The sequence below is a fragment of the Bos indicus x Bos taurus genome, chromosome 10, assembly GCF_003369695.1.
Source record: "Bos indicus x Bos taurus breed Angus x Brahman F1 hybrid chromosome 10, Bos_hybrid_MaternalHap_v2.0, whole genome shotgun sequence".
Taxonomy (NCBI): domain Eukaryota; kingdom Metazoa; phylum Chordata; class Mammalia; order Artiodactyla; family Bovidae; genus Bos; species Bos indicus x Bos taurus.
The window spans coordinates 48,024,426-48,040,530 of record NC_040085.1 but is presented as its reverse complement, the minus strand read 5'-3'; the positions used below and the strand labels follow the sequence as shown (position 1 = coordinate 48,040,530).

Sequence of the window (16,105 nt, the reverse complement as noted above, 5' to 3'; positions counted from 1 at the left end):
ACATAGATGTAGGGAGGCCTCGGAGCCCGGGGCTGAACTGGTGGCTGTGGATGACCACTCTATCCTCATGCCTGAAACTCCTTCCAGTCACAGAGGTGAGAAGCTCCAACTGAGAAAACTGGTCTCTCCACCTAGCAGCTCCCGCTGCCCCTGCTGCCTGGCTGGACAGTTAGCTACTGCCGTGTCCGTGGCACAGGTAGGTGGCCAGAATGTGGCACACACTTTTTATGATTAGTGTATACAGTTGATTAAATTTGTTAGTAATTTTGTTCAAAGAATCTACATAACATATATAATTTTTTTTTTTAGTCTAACATACCAGAGAAGGGTATATTAAACTAAAATTGGGGTTATGTCTGTTTCTCCGTTTTTTGTTTTATCATGTTTGAAACTATGTTATTTTGGATGTAAATAGTCAGGATTTGAATTGTTGCTTTGATGAATTTATGCTTTTATCTTTAGGAAATGCTACCATATATCTCTAGTACACTTCTTACCTTGAAGTTTACCTTGTCTGATATTAGTGTAATCATACAAGCTTCCTTTACATTATGGTTTGTATGATATATATTTTCATTATTTTGCTTTCAATCTGTGTACTCGTATTTAAAGTGTAACAACACACACTTGAGTTTTTTTTTTTAAATCTGGTCTGGAAATCTGCCGTTTAGTTGAAGTGTTTAATCCATTTGCACTTCATATAATTACTCATATAATTGACTTATTCTTTTAATTTCTCTTGTCTATTCTTTCTTTTTTCTTTCTCTCCTATTTTTTAGAATTAATTTTTTTTAATTCAGTATTACTTCTTTGGGCTTCCCAGGTGCCTCAGTGGTAAACAGTCTGACTCCAATGCAGGAAACATGGGTTCTAACCCTAGGTTGGTAAGATCCCCAGGAGGAGGGCATAGCAATCCACTCCGGTATTATTGCCTGGGAAATCCCATAGACAGAGGAGCCTGGCAGGCTACAGTCCATGGGGTTGCAAGAGAGTCAGACACAACTTAGCTACTAAACAATGAAAAATTATTTCTTCACTAGTTTTTCTTAAATTCAGGCTTACTGAGGTATACCTGAATAAAAATAGTGAGGTATTCACCATTTTTACTATATAGTTCTTTGAGTTTTTACAAATACCATCACTATCAAGATGCAGGCATACCTTGGAGATATTATTGCACATTCAGTTCCAGACTGTCACAATAAAGTGAATACCACAGTAGAGTCATGTGAATTTTTTGGTTTTCTAGTGCATATAAAAGTTGGGAGGTGATAAAATTCCAGTTGAGCTATTCCAAATCCTGAAAGATGATGCTGTGAAAGTGCTGCACTCAATATGCCAGCAAATTTGGAAAACTCAGCAGTGGCCACAGGACTGGAAAAGGTCAGTTTTCATTCCAATCCCAAAGAAAGGCAATGCCAAAGAATGCTCAAACTACCGTACAGTTGCACTTATCTTACATGCTAGTAAAGTAATGCTCAAAATTCTCCAAGCCAGGCTTCAGCAATATAAAAACCATGAACTTCCTGATGTTCAAGCTGGTTTTAGAAAAGGCAGAGGAACCAGAGATCAAATTGCCAACATCCAGCTGAATCATCGAAAAATCAAAAGAGTTCCAGAAAAACATCTATTTCTGCTTTATTCACTATGCCAAAGCCTTTGACTGTGTGGATCACAATACACTGTGGAAAATTCTGAAAGAGATGGGAATACCAGACCACCTGATCTGCCTCTTGAGAAATTTGTATGCAGGTCAGGAAGCAACAGTTAGAACTGGACATGGAACAACAGACTGGTTCCAAATAGGAAAAGGAGTTCGTCAAGGCTGTATATTGTCACCCTGTTTATTTAACTTATATGCAGAGTACATCATGAGAAACGCTGGACTGGAAGAAACACAAGCGGAATCACGATTGCCAGTAGAAATATCAATAACCTCAGATATGCAGATGACACCACCCTTATGGCAGAAAGTGAAAAGGAACTAAAAAGCCTCTTGATGAAAGTGAAAGAGGAGAGTGAAAAAGTTGGCTTAAAGTTCAACATTCAGAAAACGAAGATCATGGCATCCGGTCCCTTCACTTCATGGGAAATAGATGGGGAAACAATGGAAACAGTGTCAGACTTTATTTTTTTGGGCTCCAAAATCACTGCAGATGGTGACTGCAGCCAAGAAATTAAAAGACGCTTACTCCTTGGAAGGAAAGTTATGACCAACCTAGATAGCATATTCAAAAGCAGAGACGTTACTTTGCCACCAAAGTTCGTCTAGTCGTGGCTATGGTTTTTCCTGTGGTCATATATGGATGTGAGAGTTGGACTGTGAAGAAGGCTGAGCACCGAAGAATCGATGCTTTTGAACTGTGGTGTTGGAGAAGACTCTTGAGAGTCCCTTGGACTGCAAGGAGATCCAACCAGTCCATTCTGAAGGAGATCAGCCCTGGGTGTTCTTTGGAAGGAATGATGCTGAAAGCTGAAACTGCAGTACTTTGGCCACCTCACGCGAAGAGTTGACTCATTGGAAAAGACTCTGATGCTGGGAGGGATTAGGGGCAAGAGAAGAAAGGGACGACAGAGGATGAGATGGCTGGATGGCATCACTGACTCAATGGACGTGAGTCTGAGTGAACTCCGGGAGTTGGTGATGGACAGGGAGGCCTGGCGTGCTGCTATTCATGGGGTTGCAGAGTCAGACACGACTGAGCGACTGATCTGATCTGATCTGATTCTTTGTCTTCACCTGTTATTCTAAAGCACTAATGGCTCTATCCAAATATTATTTAATTCCTGATTAGGGAATTATATTTTTGCTTGACTTACTATTTGGTCTTCCCAGGTGGTGCTGGGAAGTGGTAAAGAACCTGCCTGCCAATGTAGGTAGATGTAAGAGACACGGGTTCGACTCCTGTGTTGGTAAGATTCCTTGGAAGAGAGTATGGCAACCCACTCCAGGATTCTTGCCTGGAGAACCCCATGGATAGGGAGCCTGGCGGGCTACAGTCCATAAAGTCCAGAAGAGTCAGACATGACTGAAGTGACTGAGCACAGCTCAGGAGCTAGATTCTATAAAATTAGATATTAATTTTTGATTTCTCTCTGGAAATAAAGGTAACCCCAGTTGTTTAGGTTTTCTTGCCCTGCGGGACATTAACTAGTTTATCAGATCAGATTAGATCAGATCAGTCGCTCAGTCGTGTCCAACTCTTTGCGACCCCATGAATCGCAGCACACTAGTTTACAGCTATAAGCAAATTCTTTTCAGCTTTCCTTTCACCGGAAAGGAAAGGAATCTTGAGTTCCTCAGAATCTTCCTTGAATCAGCTTTGCCATCTTCATGATTTCCTCAATAATGGAGGAAATCCTCCTTGACCCATCTTCACTATAATACTTGTATAATAAACAAGTCTTAATTTTTAAAACTTTGATAATTCTCATGTTTAATACAGTTTACTTTTGAATCCAAAGCGTCCTATATGCTATTCTCCTCCTAAAGCTCTTCTCAACACAATATGAAGGCAGGTAGTTTCAAATACTGTAAAACACAAGAACTATAACCCCCTGAGGCATATTTCTAAATACAAACATCAAGTAAACCTTTAAAAAAAAAAGTCCTATCCTTGCTAAGCATATGAACAATGTTTTTTCCCCTTAAATTAACAAACTATAAAGTTATACATACAATTTAATAGGTTGCATTAGGCCAATGTTTCAGATGCAACAATTAGAAAAATAAAGAAATTCTTTAAATTGTATTGTTAAAGACATTATAGTGATGTGGAAGAAAAAAGGGCTGAACAATACTCCAAAGGTGGAAGAACCCCTTCAAAAAAGTCATGCTGGCAAGCAGTTTTTTCCCTGGATGAATTGGCTAGTTCTTGGCTTGGATTACAGATTAGATATGGTGCAGGTATTAGAAGTAAAATGGGTGAAAGAAAAACTCATGGGTCTTTGGTGGTTATAGAAGCTGGCATAACAGATTGGAACCTGAGGAGCCTATACAAATACTAATCAAAAGAAAGCCAGGAAGGCAATACTCATATCAGAAAACGGACCTTAGAACAGGAATACTACCTGAGATAAAAAGAAAAATTACATAATGACTAATTATAAATTCACTAAGAATACATCAAAAAATATTAAGTGCACATGGACATACAGAATACAAGAAGCAAAGAGAGTAGAATTGAAAAAATAAAGAAAAATTCCAAGTTGTGATTGGTGATTTCAATATTTTTCTTTCTATAATCAACAAAACAATTACACCAGAAGTCAGTAAGAAATTAGAAGACCTAAACAACAGGTCAAACAAATTAAACTAATTAATTTTCATAAAACACTCAACCAAAAACAACATATGTCATATTTACAAGAAAATATGAAACATTCATCAAGATAAATGATATTCTGGACCATAAATCAAATAACATTTAAAAGAATTAAAGTCATATAAAATAAGCCTTCATAACATAATTTAAAAGATTTCTGAAAAAAATCTTCTATTTGGAAAAACTTAGAAGTCCTCCTTTTATTTTTTTTTTTATTTCATGGCTGCAGTCAGATTCTGCAGTGATTTTGGAGCCCAAAAAAATAAAGTCAGCCACTGTTTCCACTGTTTCTCTTTCTATTTGCCATAAAGTGATGGGACGGGATGCCATGATCTTCAGAAAACATTCAGTTGAGCTTTAAGCCAATTTTTTCACTCTCCTCTTTCACTTTCATCAAGAGGCTTTTTAGTTCTTCTTCACTTTCTGCCATAAGGGTGGTATCATCTGCATATCTGAGGTTATTGATATTTCTCCCAGCAATCTTGATTCCAGCTTGTGCTTCTTCCAGCCCAGCGTTTCTCACGATGTACTCTGCATAGAAGTTAAACAAGCAGGGTGACAATATACAGCCTTGACATACTCCTTTTCCTATTTGGAACCAGTCTGTTCCATGTCCAGTTCTAACTGTTGCTTCCTGACCTGCATACAGATTTCTCAAGAGGCAGGTCAGGTGGTCTGGTATTCCCATCTCTTTCAGAATTTTCCACAGTGTATTGTGATCCACACAGTCAAAGGCTTTGGCATAGTCAATAAAGCAGAAATAGATGTTTTTCTGGAACTCTCTTGCTTTTTCGATGATCCAGCAGATGTTGGCAATTTGATCTCTGGTTCCTCTGCCTTTTCGAAAACCAGCTTGAACATCTGGAAGTTCACGGTTCACATATTGCTGAAGCCTGGCTTGGAGAATTTTGAGCATTACTTTACTAGCATGTAAGATGAGTGCAATTGTACGGTAGTTTGAGCATTCTTTGGCACTGCCTTTCTTTGAGATTGGAATGAAAACTGACCTTTTCCAGTCCTGTGGCCACTGCTGAGTTTTCCAAATTTGCTGGCATATTGAGTGCGGCACTTTCACAGCATCATCTTTCAGGATATGAAATAGCTCAACTGGAATTCCATCACCTCCACTAGCTTTGTTTGTAGCGATTCTTCCTAAGGCCCACTTGATTTTAGATTCCAGGATGTCTGGCTCTAGGTGAGTGATCACACCATCGTGATTATCTGGGTGATAAAGATCTTTTTTGTACAGTTCTTCTGTGTATTCTTGCCACCTCTTCTTAATATCTTCTGTTTCTTTTAGGCCCATATAATTTTTGTTATTTATTGAGCCCATCTTCTCATGAAATGTTCCCCTGGTATCTCTAATTTTCTTGAGATCTCTAGTCTGTCCCATTCTATTGTTTTCCTCTATTTCTTCGCACTGATCACTGAGGAAGGCTTTCTTATCTCTCCTTGCTATTCTTTGGAACTCTGCATTAAAATGGGTATATCTTTCCTTTTCTCCTTTGCTTTTTGCTTCTCTTCTTTTCACAGCTATTTGTTAAGGCCTCCTCACACAGCTATTTTGCTTTTTTGCATTTCTTTTTCTTGGGAATGGTCTTGATTCCTGTCTCCTATACAATGTTGTAAACCTCCGTCCATAGTTTTTCAGGCACTCTATCAGATCTAGTCCCTTAAATCTATTTCTCACTTCCACTGTATAATCGTTAGGGATTTGATTTAGGTCATACCTGAATGATCTAGTGGTTTCCTCTACTTTCTTCAATTTAAGTCTGGATTTTGCAACTTGGAGTTCATGATCTGAGCCACAATCAGCTCCCAGTCTTGTTTTTGCTGATTGTATAGAGCTTCTCCTTCTCTGGCTGCAAAGAATATAATGAATTTGATTTCGGTATTGACCATCTGGTGACGTCCATGTGTAGAGTCTTCTCTTGTGCTGTTGGAAGAGGGTGTTTGCTATGACCAGTGCATTCTCTTGGCAGAACTCTATTAGCCTTTGTCCTGCTTCATTCTATAGTCCAAGGACAAATCTGCCTGTTAGTCCAGGTGTTTCTTGACTTTCTACTTTTGCATTCCAGTCCCCTATAGTGAAAAAGACATCTTTTTTGGGTATTAATTCTAGAAGGTCTTGTAGGTCTTCATAGAACCATTCCACTTTAGCTTCTTCATCATTACTGGTTGGGGCATAGACTTGGACTACCATGATATTGAATGGTTTGTCTTGGAAATGAACAGAGATCATTCTGTCATTTTTGAGACTGCATCCAAGTACTACATTTTGGACTCTTTTGTTGACTATGATGGCTACTCCATTTCTTCTAAGGGATTCTTGCCCACAGTAGATATAATGGTCATTTGAATTAAATTCACCCATTCCAGTCCATTTTGGTTCGCTGATTCCTTTAGGATCAGTTCTTTGGCGCTCAGCCCTCTTTATAGTCCAACTCTCACATCCATACACGACCACTGGAGAAACCATAGCCTTGATTAGATGGACCTTTGTTGGCAAAGTAATGTCTCTGCTTTTGAATATGCTATCTAGGTTGGTCATAACTTTCCTTCCAAGGAATAAGCGTCTTTTAATTTCATGGCTGCAATCACCATCTGCAGTGATTTTGAGCCCAGAAAAATAAAGTCAGCCACTGTTTCCACTGTTTTCCCATCTATTTGCCATGAAGTGACAGGACCGGATGCCATGATCTTAGTTTTCTGAATGTTCAGCTTTAAGCCAACTTTTTCACTCTCCTCTTTCACTTTCATTAAGAGGTTCTTTAGTTCTTCTTCACCTTCTGCCATAAGGGTGGTATCATCTGCATATCTGAGGTTATTGATATTTCTCCCAGCAATCTTGATCCCAGCTTGTGCTTCCTCCAGCCCAGTGTTTCTCATGATGTACTCTGCATAGAAGTTAAATAAGCAGGGTGACAATATACAGCCTTGACGTACTCCTTTTCCTATTTGGAACCAGTCTGTTCCATGTCCAGTTCTAACTGTTGCTTCCTGACCTGCATACAGACTTCACTCTTGTCATAGCCTGTATGCAAATGTTCCTAGCAAATCTATTCAAAATCACCAAAATTTGGTAGTAAGTTATAGGCATTATTCTTAATAGTGAAAAACTGGGAATAACTTGATTATTTATCAACAAATAGGGAAAGATTCACTGCAAAGAAGCACAGGCACAATTCTGGGGAGAAGTGTAGAAGTCATGTAAGAATGCGAGAGCAGGACCCTAAAGAATGCTGAGCACCAAAGAATTGATGCTTTCAAACTGTCATGCTGGAGAAGACTCTTGAGAGTCCCTTCGACTGCAGGGAGATCAAGTCAGTCAATCCTAAAGGAAATCAACCCTGAATATTCACTGGAAGGACTGATGCTGAAGCTCCAGTACTTTGGCCCTCTGATGGGAAGAGTCAATTTATTGGAAAAGACCCTGATGCTGGGAAAGATTGAGGGCAGGAGGAGAAAGGAGCAACAGAAGATAAGATGGTTGGATGGCATCACCAACTCAATGGACAGAGTTTTGACAAATTCTGGAAGATAGTGAAGGACAGGAAAGCCTGGTGTGCTGCAGTCCATGGGGTTGCAGAGAATTGGACACAACTTAGTGACTGAACAACAACATATAGGCATGCCTATTTTATCGTGCTTCACTTTATTGTAGTTTACAGATACAACATTTTTTACAAATTGAAGGTTGTGGCAACCCTACATTGAACAAGTCTCTTAGTGCCGTTTCTCCAATAGCATTTGCTTTCATTTCTCTGTCACACTCTGATAATTCTTCATATATTTCAAAATTTCCTGTTATTAGCATATCTGTTATGTTGCTCTGTGATCTTTGATGTCACTGTTGCAGCTGTTTGGGGCACCATGTACTACACCCATGTAAGAGAGCAAAGTTAATAAATGTGTGTGTTCTGACTCCTCTACAGACCTGTGTTCCTCTATCTTGCTCCCTCTCCTCAGGCCTGTTTGCCAAGACACAACAATCTTAAAGTTAGGCCAATTAATAACCCTACAAAGGCCTACACGTGTTCAAGTGAAAGGAGGAGTTGTATGCTTTCATTTAAAATCAAAAGCCAGAAATGATTAAGCTAAGTGAGGAAGACACACAGAGAGCTGACACAGGCCCAAAGCTAAGCCTCTTACATCAGTTAACCAAGTTACAAATGCAAAGTTCTAGAAGGAAATTAAAAGTGCTACTCCAGTAAAGGAATGAACGACAGGACAGCAAAACAGCCTTATTGCTGATATGGAGAAAGCTTCAGTGGTCTGCATACAAGATTAAAATGGCCACAACATTCTCTCCAGTGGAAGCCTAATGCAGAGCAAGGCCCAGTGTTCTGCAATTCTGTGAAGGCTGGGAGAGGTGAGGAAGCTGCAGAAGAAAAGTTTGAGGTGAGCAGAGGCTGGTTCATGAAGTTTCAGGAAAGAAGCCGTCTTCATAACATATCAGTGCATGGTGAAGAAGCAATGCTGATATAGAAGCTGCAGCAAATTATCCAGAAGATCTAGCTAAGGTCAGTAATAAACATGGCTACACTAAACAACAGATTTTCAGTGTAGACAAAACAGTCTTATACTGGAAGAAGATGCCATCTAGGACTGCCCGTTAAAGAAAACAAGTCAGTGCTTAGCTTCAAAGCTTCAAAGGACAGGCTGACTTTATCACAGGCTAATGTAGCTGGTGACTTTAAGTTGAAGCCAATGCTCATTTACCATTGTGAAAATCCTAGGGCCCTTAAAAATTACGCTAAATCTACCCTGTCTGTCCTCTATAAACAGAACAACAAAGCCTGGAGAGCAGGACACCTGCTGACAAGATGGTTTACTAAACATTTTAAGCCCACTGTTAAGACCTACTGCTCAGAAAAAAAAGATTCCTTTCAAAACATCACTGCTCACTGATAACACACCTAGTCATCAAGCTCTCTAATGGAGATACATGAGATTCATGTTGTTTTCATGCCTGCTAACACAACATCCATTCTTCAGCCCACTGATCAAGGAGTCATTTCAACTTTCAAGTATTTTATTTTTTAACGAATACAATTTGTAAGGCTATAGCTGTCATGGATAGTGATTCCTTTGCTGGATCTGGACAAAGTAAATTGAAAGCCTTCTGGAAAAGATTCACCATCCTGGATACCATTAAGAACATTAAGGATTCATGGTAAGAGGTCAAAATATCAACATTAACAGGAATTGGACGAAGTTGATTCCAGTCCTCTTGAATGACTTGGAGGGGTTCAAAACTTCAGTGGAGGAAATAATTGCAGATGTGGTAGAAACGGCAAGAGAACTAGTATTAGAAATTGAACTTAAAAATGTGACTGAATTGATGCAGTTTCAAGATAAAACTTTAACCAACGAGGAGTGCCTTCTTATGAATGAGCAAAGTAGTTTCTTGAGATGGAATTTACTGATGGTAAAGATGCTGTGAATATGCAGTGGCAAGGTTTTGAAAGAACCTTCTAATTTTGAAAGAAGTCCTACTGTGGGTAAAATGCTATCAAATGGCATCACTGCAAGCTACACAGAAATTGTTTGTGAAAGCAAAAGCCTACTGATGCAGCGAACTTCATCTCTGTCTTATTTTAAGAAATTGCCACAGCCACCCCAATCTTCAGCAACCACCATTCTGATCAGTCAGCAACTTCGAGGCATGGGCCTCCCTGATGGATCAGTGGTAAAGAATCTGCCTGCCAAAGCAGGAGACATGGGTTCAATCCCTGATCCGGAAAGATGCCACAAGCCATACAGTGCAAACTAAGCCCAGGAACCACCACTATTGAGCCTGTGCTCTAGAGTCCAGGAATGAAACTACTGAACCCATGTGCCATAACCACTGAAGCCGACACACCTAGTGCCCATGCCCCACAAAAAGAAAAGCCACTACAATGAGAAGTCTGTGTAACACAACTAGAGAGTAGCCCCCACTCTCACAAACTAGAGAACAGCCCATGCAGCAGCAAAGACTCAGCACACCCAAAAATAAACGAATAAATAAAACTACTCTTTAAAAAATAATTGAGGCATGACCCTCCACCAAAAAAAAGATTATGACTTGCTGAACACTCATGTGATGGTTAATATTCTTCAGTGGTAACATATTATTTAATTAAATTCAATATATTTTTAAAGATATAATGCTATTTCACACTTAACAGACTATCAAATCAGATCAGATCAGATCAGTCGCTCAGTCGTGTCTGACTCTGCAACCCCATGAATAGCAGCACGCCAGGCCTCCCTGTCCATCACCAACTCCCGGAGTTCACTCAGACTCACGTCCATTGAGTCAGTGATGCCATCCAGCCATCTCATCCTCTGTCGTCCCTTTCTTCTCTTGCCCCTAATCCCTCCCAGCATCAGAGTCTTTTCCAATGAGTCAACTCTTCGCGTGAGGTGGCCAAAGTACTGCAGTTTCAGCTTTCAGCATCATTCCTTCCAAAGAACACCCAGGGCTGATCTCCTTCAGAATGGACTGGTTGGATCTCCTTGCAGTCCAAGGGACTCTCAAGAGTCTTCTCCAACACCACAGTTCAAAAGCATCAATTCTTCGGTGCTCAGCCTTCTTCACAGTCCAACTCTCACATCCATATATGACCACAGGAAAAACCATAGCCACGACTAGACGAACCTTTGTTGGCAAAGTAACGTCTCTGCTTTTGAATATGCCTATCTAGGTCATATCAGTAAACAAAGGATGTTGAGCTACCAAGCCATCAGCACCTGTAGCCACCCCGAACCCCCACCCAGTGGTGCACCCTGAGGGGATTCAGGATTGAGAAAAACGGGATACTGGCTCGAGTAGTTAAGGTGCATGCTGTTGTTCAGTCGCTAAGTTGTGTCCGATCCTTTGTGACCCCATGGATTGCCACACACCAGGCTTCCCTGTCCTTCACTATCTCCTGGAGTTTGCTCAAACTCATGTCCATTGAGTCGGTGATTCCGTCCAACCATCTCATTCTCTGTCACCCCCTTCTCTTCCTGCTCTCAATCTTTCCCAGTATCAGGGTGTTTTCCAATGAGTTGGCTCTTCCCATCAACAGGTGGCCAAAGTATTAGAGCTTCAGTTTTAGTTTCATTTCCTTTAGGATTGACTGGTTGGATCTCCTTGCAGTCCAAGGGACTCTTAAGAGTCTTCTCCAGCACCACAGTTCAAAAGCATCAATTTTTCAATGCTCAGACTTCTTTATGGTCCAATTCTGGAGGCAGAGGGAGGGCAGTGGTGGGGAGCCTACACACGTCACCTGGTTAGGGTGCATATCTGAAGAATAATTTCAGTAAATCCAGAATCTTGCATGTCCCCATACGTAGAAAAGTAATAAACTCATTAACTTGAGATGTCTAGTTTTTCTTCAATTAGCAGCAATCTTTTGATGTTAGACAACCTGGGTTTTTTGTTTTGTTTTTGGCCAGAATTCCTATATATCCTGGCTCCTCCCTTACTGGTTTCGAACAGTCCCTCAAAGCTGTTGAGAGGCTATATCCTTGGCTTAAGTTCTTAGTAAGTCTGCTGAATAAAACATATTTCTTAACTTTCAGGTTGTGTTTTTTTTTTTTTTTTTTTTCCAGTCAACATAGTAAAAATGTATGTACCTATCCTTTTGTTTTATTTACAAATATAAAAATATTTTTCTTAATGTAAATATATTGTTATTCAGTCACCCAATCATGTCTGACTTTTTGTGACCCCCATGGTCTGCAGCATACTGGCCTTCCTGTCCCTCACCATCTGGAGTTTGCCCAAATTCATGTCCATTGCGTTAGTGATGCCATCCAGCCATCTCAAGCTCTAATGCCCTCTTCTTCTGCCCTCAATCTTTCCCAGCATCAGGGACTTTTCCAGTGAGTCAGCTGTTCACATCAGATACATCAGATGACCAAAATACTGAATCTTCAGCTTTTTGGAATGCTGAAGGAATATTCATTCCTTCCAGTGAATATTCAGGGTTGATTTTGATTGACTGATTGGATCTCTTTGCTGTCCAAGGGACTCTCAGGAGTCTTCTCCAGCACTATAGTTCGAAGGCATCAATTCTTTGGCACTCAGCCTTCTTTACAGTCCAGCTCTCCCAACCGTATGTGACCACTGGGAAGACCATAGCCTTGACTACATGGACCTTTGTTGACAGAGTGATGTCTCTGCTTTTCAACACAGTCTAGGTTTGTCATAGCTTTCCTGCCAAAAAGCAATCATCTTCTGATTTCATGGCTGCAGTCATCATCCTCTGATCTTAGAGCCCAAGAAGAGGTAATCTGTCACTGTTTCCAACCTTTTTCCCTCCTATTTGCCATGAAGTAATGGGGCTGGATGCCATGATCTTAGTATTTTTAATGTTTAATTTTAAGCCTGCTTTTTCACTGTCCTCCTTCACCCTCATCAAGAGGCTCTTTAGTTCCTCTTTGCTTTCTGCCATTAGAGTGGTATCATCTGCCTATCTGATGTTGATGTTTCGCCTGCTTGTCTTGATTCCAGCTTGTAACTCATCCAGCCCAGCATTTTACATGATGTGCTCAGAGTATACCTGGCTGGCCTAGTGGTTTTCCCTGCTTTCCTTAGTTTGAGCCTGAATTTGCTATGAGAAGCTGATGATCTGAGCCACAGTCAGCTCCAAGTCTTGTTTTGGCTGACTGTATACAGCTTCTCCATCTTCAGCTACAAAGAATGCAATCAATGTGTAAAATGGTCTCTCATGTTGTTGAAAAAGGGTGTTTGCTATGACCTGTGCATTCTCTTGGCAGAACTCAGTTAGCCTTTGCCCTGCTTCATTTTGTATTCCAAGGCCAAACTTGCCTGTTATTCCAGGTATCTTTTGCTTTTATTTTCCAATCTGCAATGATGAATAGAACATCTTTTTCTGGTGTTAGTTCTAGGATGTCTTGCAGGTCTTTATAGAACTGATCAGCTTATTTGGCATCAACGATAGGGGCATAGACTTGAATTACTATGAATGGCTTGCCTTGAAAAGGAACTGAGATCATTCTGTCATTTTTGAGGTTGCACCCAAGTGTTGCATTTCAAACTCTTTTGAGTTTGAAACTTTATTGATTATGAGGGCTACTCCATTTTCTGTATGGGATTCTTGCCCACAGTAGTAGATAGATATAATGGTCATCTGAATTAAATTTGCCCATTCCCAGCCATTTTAGCTCTCTGATTCCTAAGATGTCAATGTTTATTCCTGCTTGAACATGTCCAATTTATCTTGATTCATGGACCTAACATTGCAGGTTCCTTTGCAATACTGTTCTTTGTAGCATCAGATTTTACTTTCATCAGCAGACACATCCACAATTGTGTGTTGATTCCACTTTGGTCCAACCACTTTATTCTTTCTGGGGCTATTAGTAGTCATTCTCCGCTTTTCCCCAGTGGCAAATCGGACACCTTTCAACCTGAGGGGACTTATCTTTCAGTGTTGTATCTTTTTGTCTTTGTATATACAGTTCATGAGGTTCTTACGGTGGTTTGCCATTACCTCCTCCAGTGGATCATGTTTTATCAGCATTCTCTACTATGACCTGTCTGTTTTGGGTGGCCCTACACAGCATGGCTCATAACTTTATTGAGCTACACAAGCCCCTCCACCACAATGAGGCAGTGATCTGTGAAGGGGGAACTCTATTAACATGTAGCAAACTTCTCAGGAATGTTAAACGTGTGTACGGAAAAGCAGAAAATGTGCTATAAGAATTGAGAGGTAATTTAGAGGCATTTCTCTTCTATGATCTTTACTAATAACTTTAGCTGGCCTTGCAGGAAGTACCTGTGGCATTAGGGAAATGACGTTTGTTATTTATTGTTAAACCCTCACATTGTGTAACTCTTGAAAAATACACATATTCTTATGCAGGAATAATCTTAACAGAAGGGGTAACCCCCTTTTATCTTCTGAATATTCTGCTGCTGCTAAGTCACTTCAGTCGTGTCCAACTCTGTGCGACCCCATAGACGGCCTCCCACCAGGCTCCCCCGTCCCTGGGATTCTCCAGGCAAGAACACTGGAGTGGGTTGCCATTGCCTTCTCCAGTCATGAAAGTGAAAAGTGAAAGTGAAGTCGCTCAGTCGTGTCTGACCCTCAGCGACCCCATGGACTGCAGCCTTCCAGGCTCCTCCGTCCATGGGATCTTTCAGGCAAGAGTACTGGAGTGGGGTGCCATTGTACCCAAAGGCAAAGATGGGGTTGTGATTATGATAGATGTAATTTCTGTGCATAAGGGATAAATTATGTGAGCCAAGTTAAATAATGTATAATTTGGCTGCTATAAATAAAAGTAACATTATGCCTACTTTGACCATTTTCAAGTAGACTTACAAGAAAAGGAAACATTGTCCACAAGAAGGATACAAAAGAAGTAACTCCCTCAGGATATTTTTAATTTTAGAGAACCAATGTCCTGAAGAAAGTTATATGAAGAGAGATGTAACAGAATCATTGGAGCTAGGAATGATTTCCACATTTGTCAGTCACTGGCTGAATCATTTAAATTCTCAACCCAGATTTTATGCCTAAAAGTGAACATTAATTAGAAAAACAAATGTTACTACAAAGCCACATGAATAACTAATGCCTGGCATAGATCTGATAAAGTAATTTCAGCCAAAGATTTGTGTTGGGGTATCAGTCAGTGAATTAAGCCAGAAATCAAAGCAAAGTTGTCCCTTTATAGCTTCAGAAAGACTGAATGACTTCAATTCTTTTGAGTTTAGAGGTACTCCAGGAATTCTTTTTTAAATGGTTATTAAGAAAGTTATTGTGTGTGTGATAGAAAACTTGCATTGAACAGGTTGAATGACCTCTGAGTTATTTGCATATTACCTTCAGCATTACAAAAGTGCTGGTGTTCCTGAATATTAGAGGTCCTAAAACAACAGACCTTTAAAGATATTTGTGTCACAGAATGGGAAAAAGAAAAATAGAACCCTTTTAAGGCAAATGAAAAGCAAATTCCCCAAAAGATATTAGTATATGGGTTTAAGTCCTCAGATGGGAGCTTCCCTGGTGACTTAGATGGTAAAGTGTCTGCCTACAATGCGGGAGACCTGGGTTCAATCCCTGGGTTGGGAAGATCTCCTGGAGAAGAAAATGGCAACCCACTCCAGTATACTTGCCTGGAGAATCCCATGGACGGAAGAGCCTAATAGGCTACAGTCCATGGGGTCGCAAAGAGTCGGACATGACTGAGTGACTTCCTTTTTACTTTAAGTCCTCAGATAGTCAAAATAACTAAAAAGCAGAAGAAAACTGTGATATCTCTATAATGAAGTAATTTTGTAATATTTTTGCATGTTGAAAATAAGGACGGTCTTTGACCTAGGAATTTGTGGCAATTGGTATGGCTGACTGCATATAGGCAGTCTTCATGCCTATTATATTTTATACTTCTGCTCCTCCTTCTAAGAACTACAGGTTGGGAAATTTGATCTATCCACAGATGATGAGATGATATGGATTCATGCTAATAAGATTCACAGGGTACTTTCTTATCAATTAGATTATCAGTTGCTTTTCATTTATAATATAAGGCATTTCTGACCTAAGTTGAGAGACTAGCTACTCCATTAAATGCTGATGTTCTCTCATTCTAAGCTACTTCTCTCAACTCATAAAAAAAATATTATTAACCTTTCTCATTAGTATAAGTGCAAAAAATGCTAAACAAAATGTGAGAAAGAGAAAGCAACAATGTGTGTTTTTAATCTTCCAGACCAAAAAGATTGTATTCCAGGAAAGAAATCAAGATTCAACATTCGGAAGCTTTTCCTG

At 40.0% G+C, this 16,105-nt stretch overlaps 1 protein-coding gene and 1 pseudogene across 2 annotated transcripts in view; both read left to right on the top strand.

Moving 5' to 3' along the window:
• The window catches only part of TEX9 (testis expressed 9), a 237,724-nt gene that overhangs the window by 27,615 nt on the left and 194,004 nt on the right, over nt 1-16,105 (top strand). The gene's annotated exons all lie outside the window — the stretch shown is intronic.
• LOC113899634 lies at nt 68-10,257 on the top strand (annotated as a pseudogene).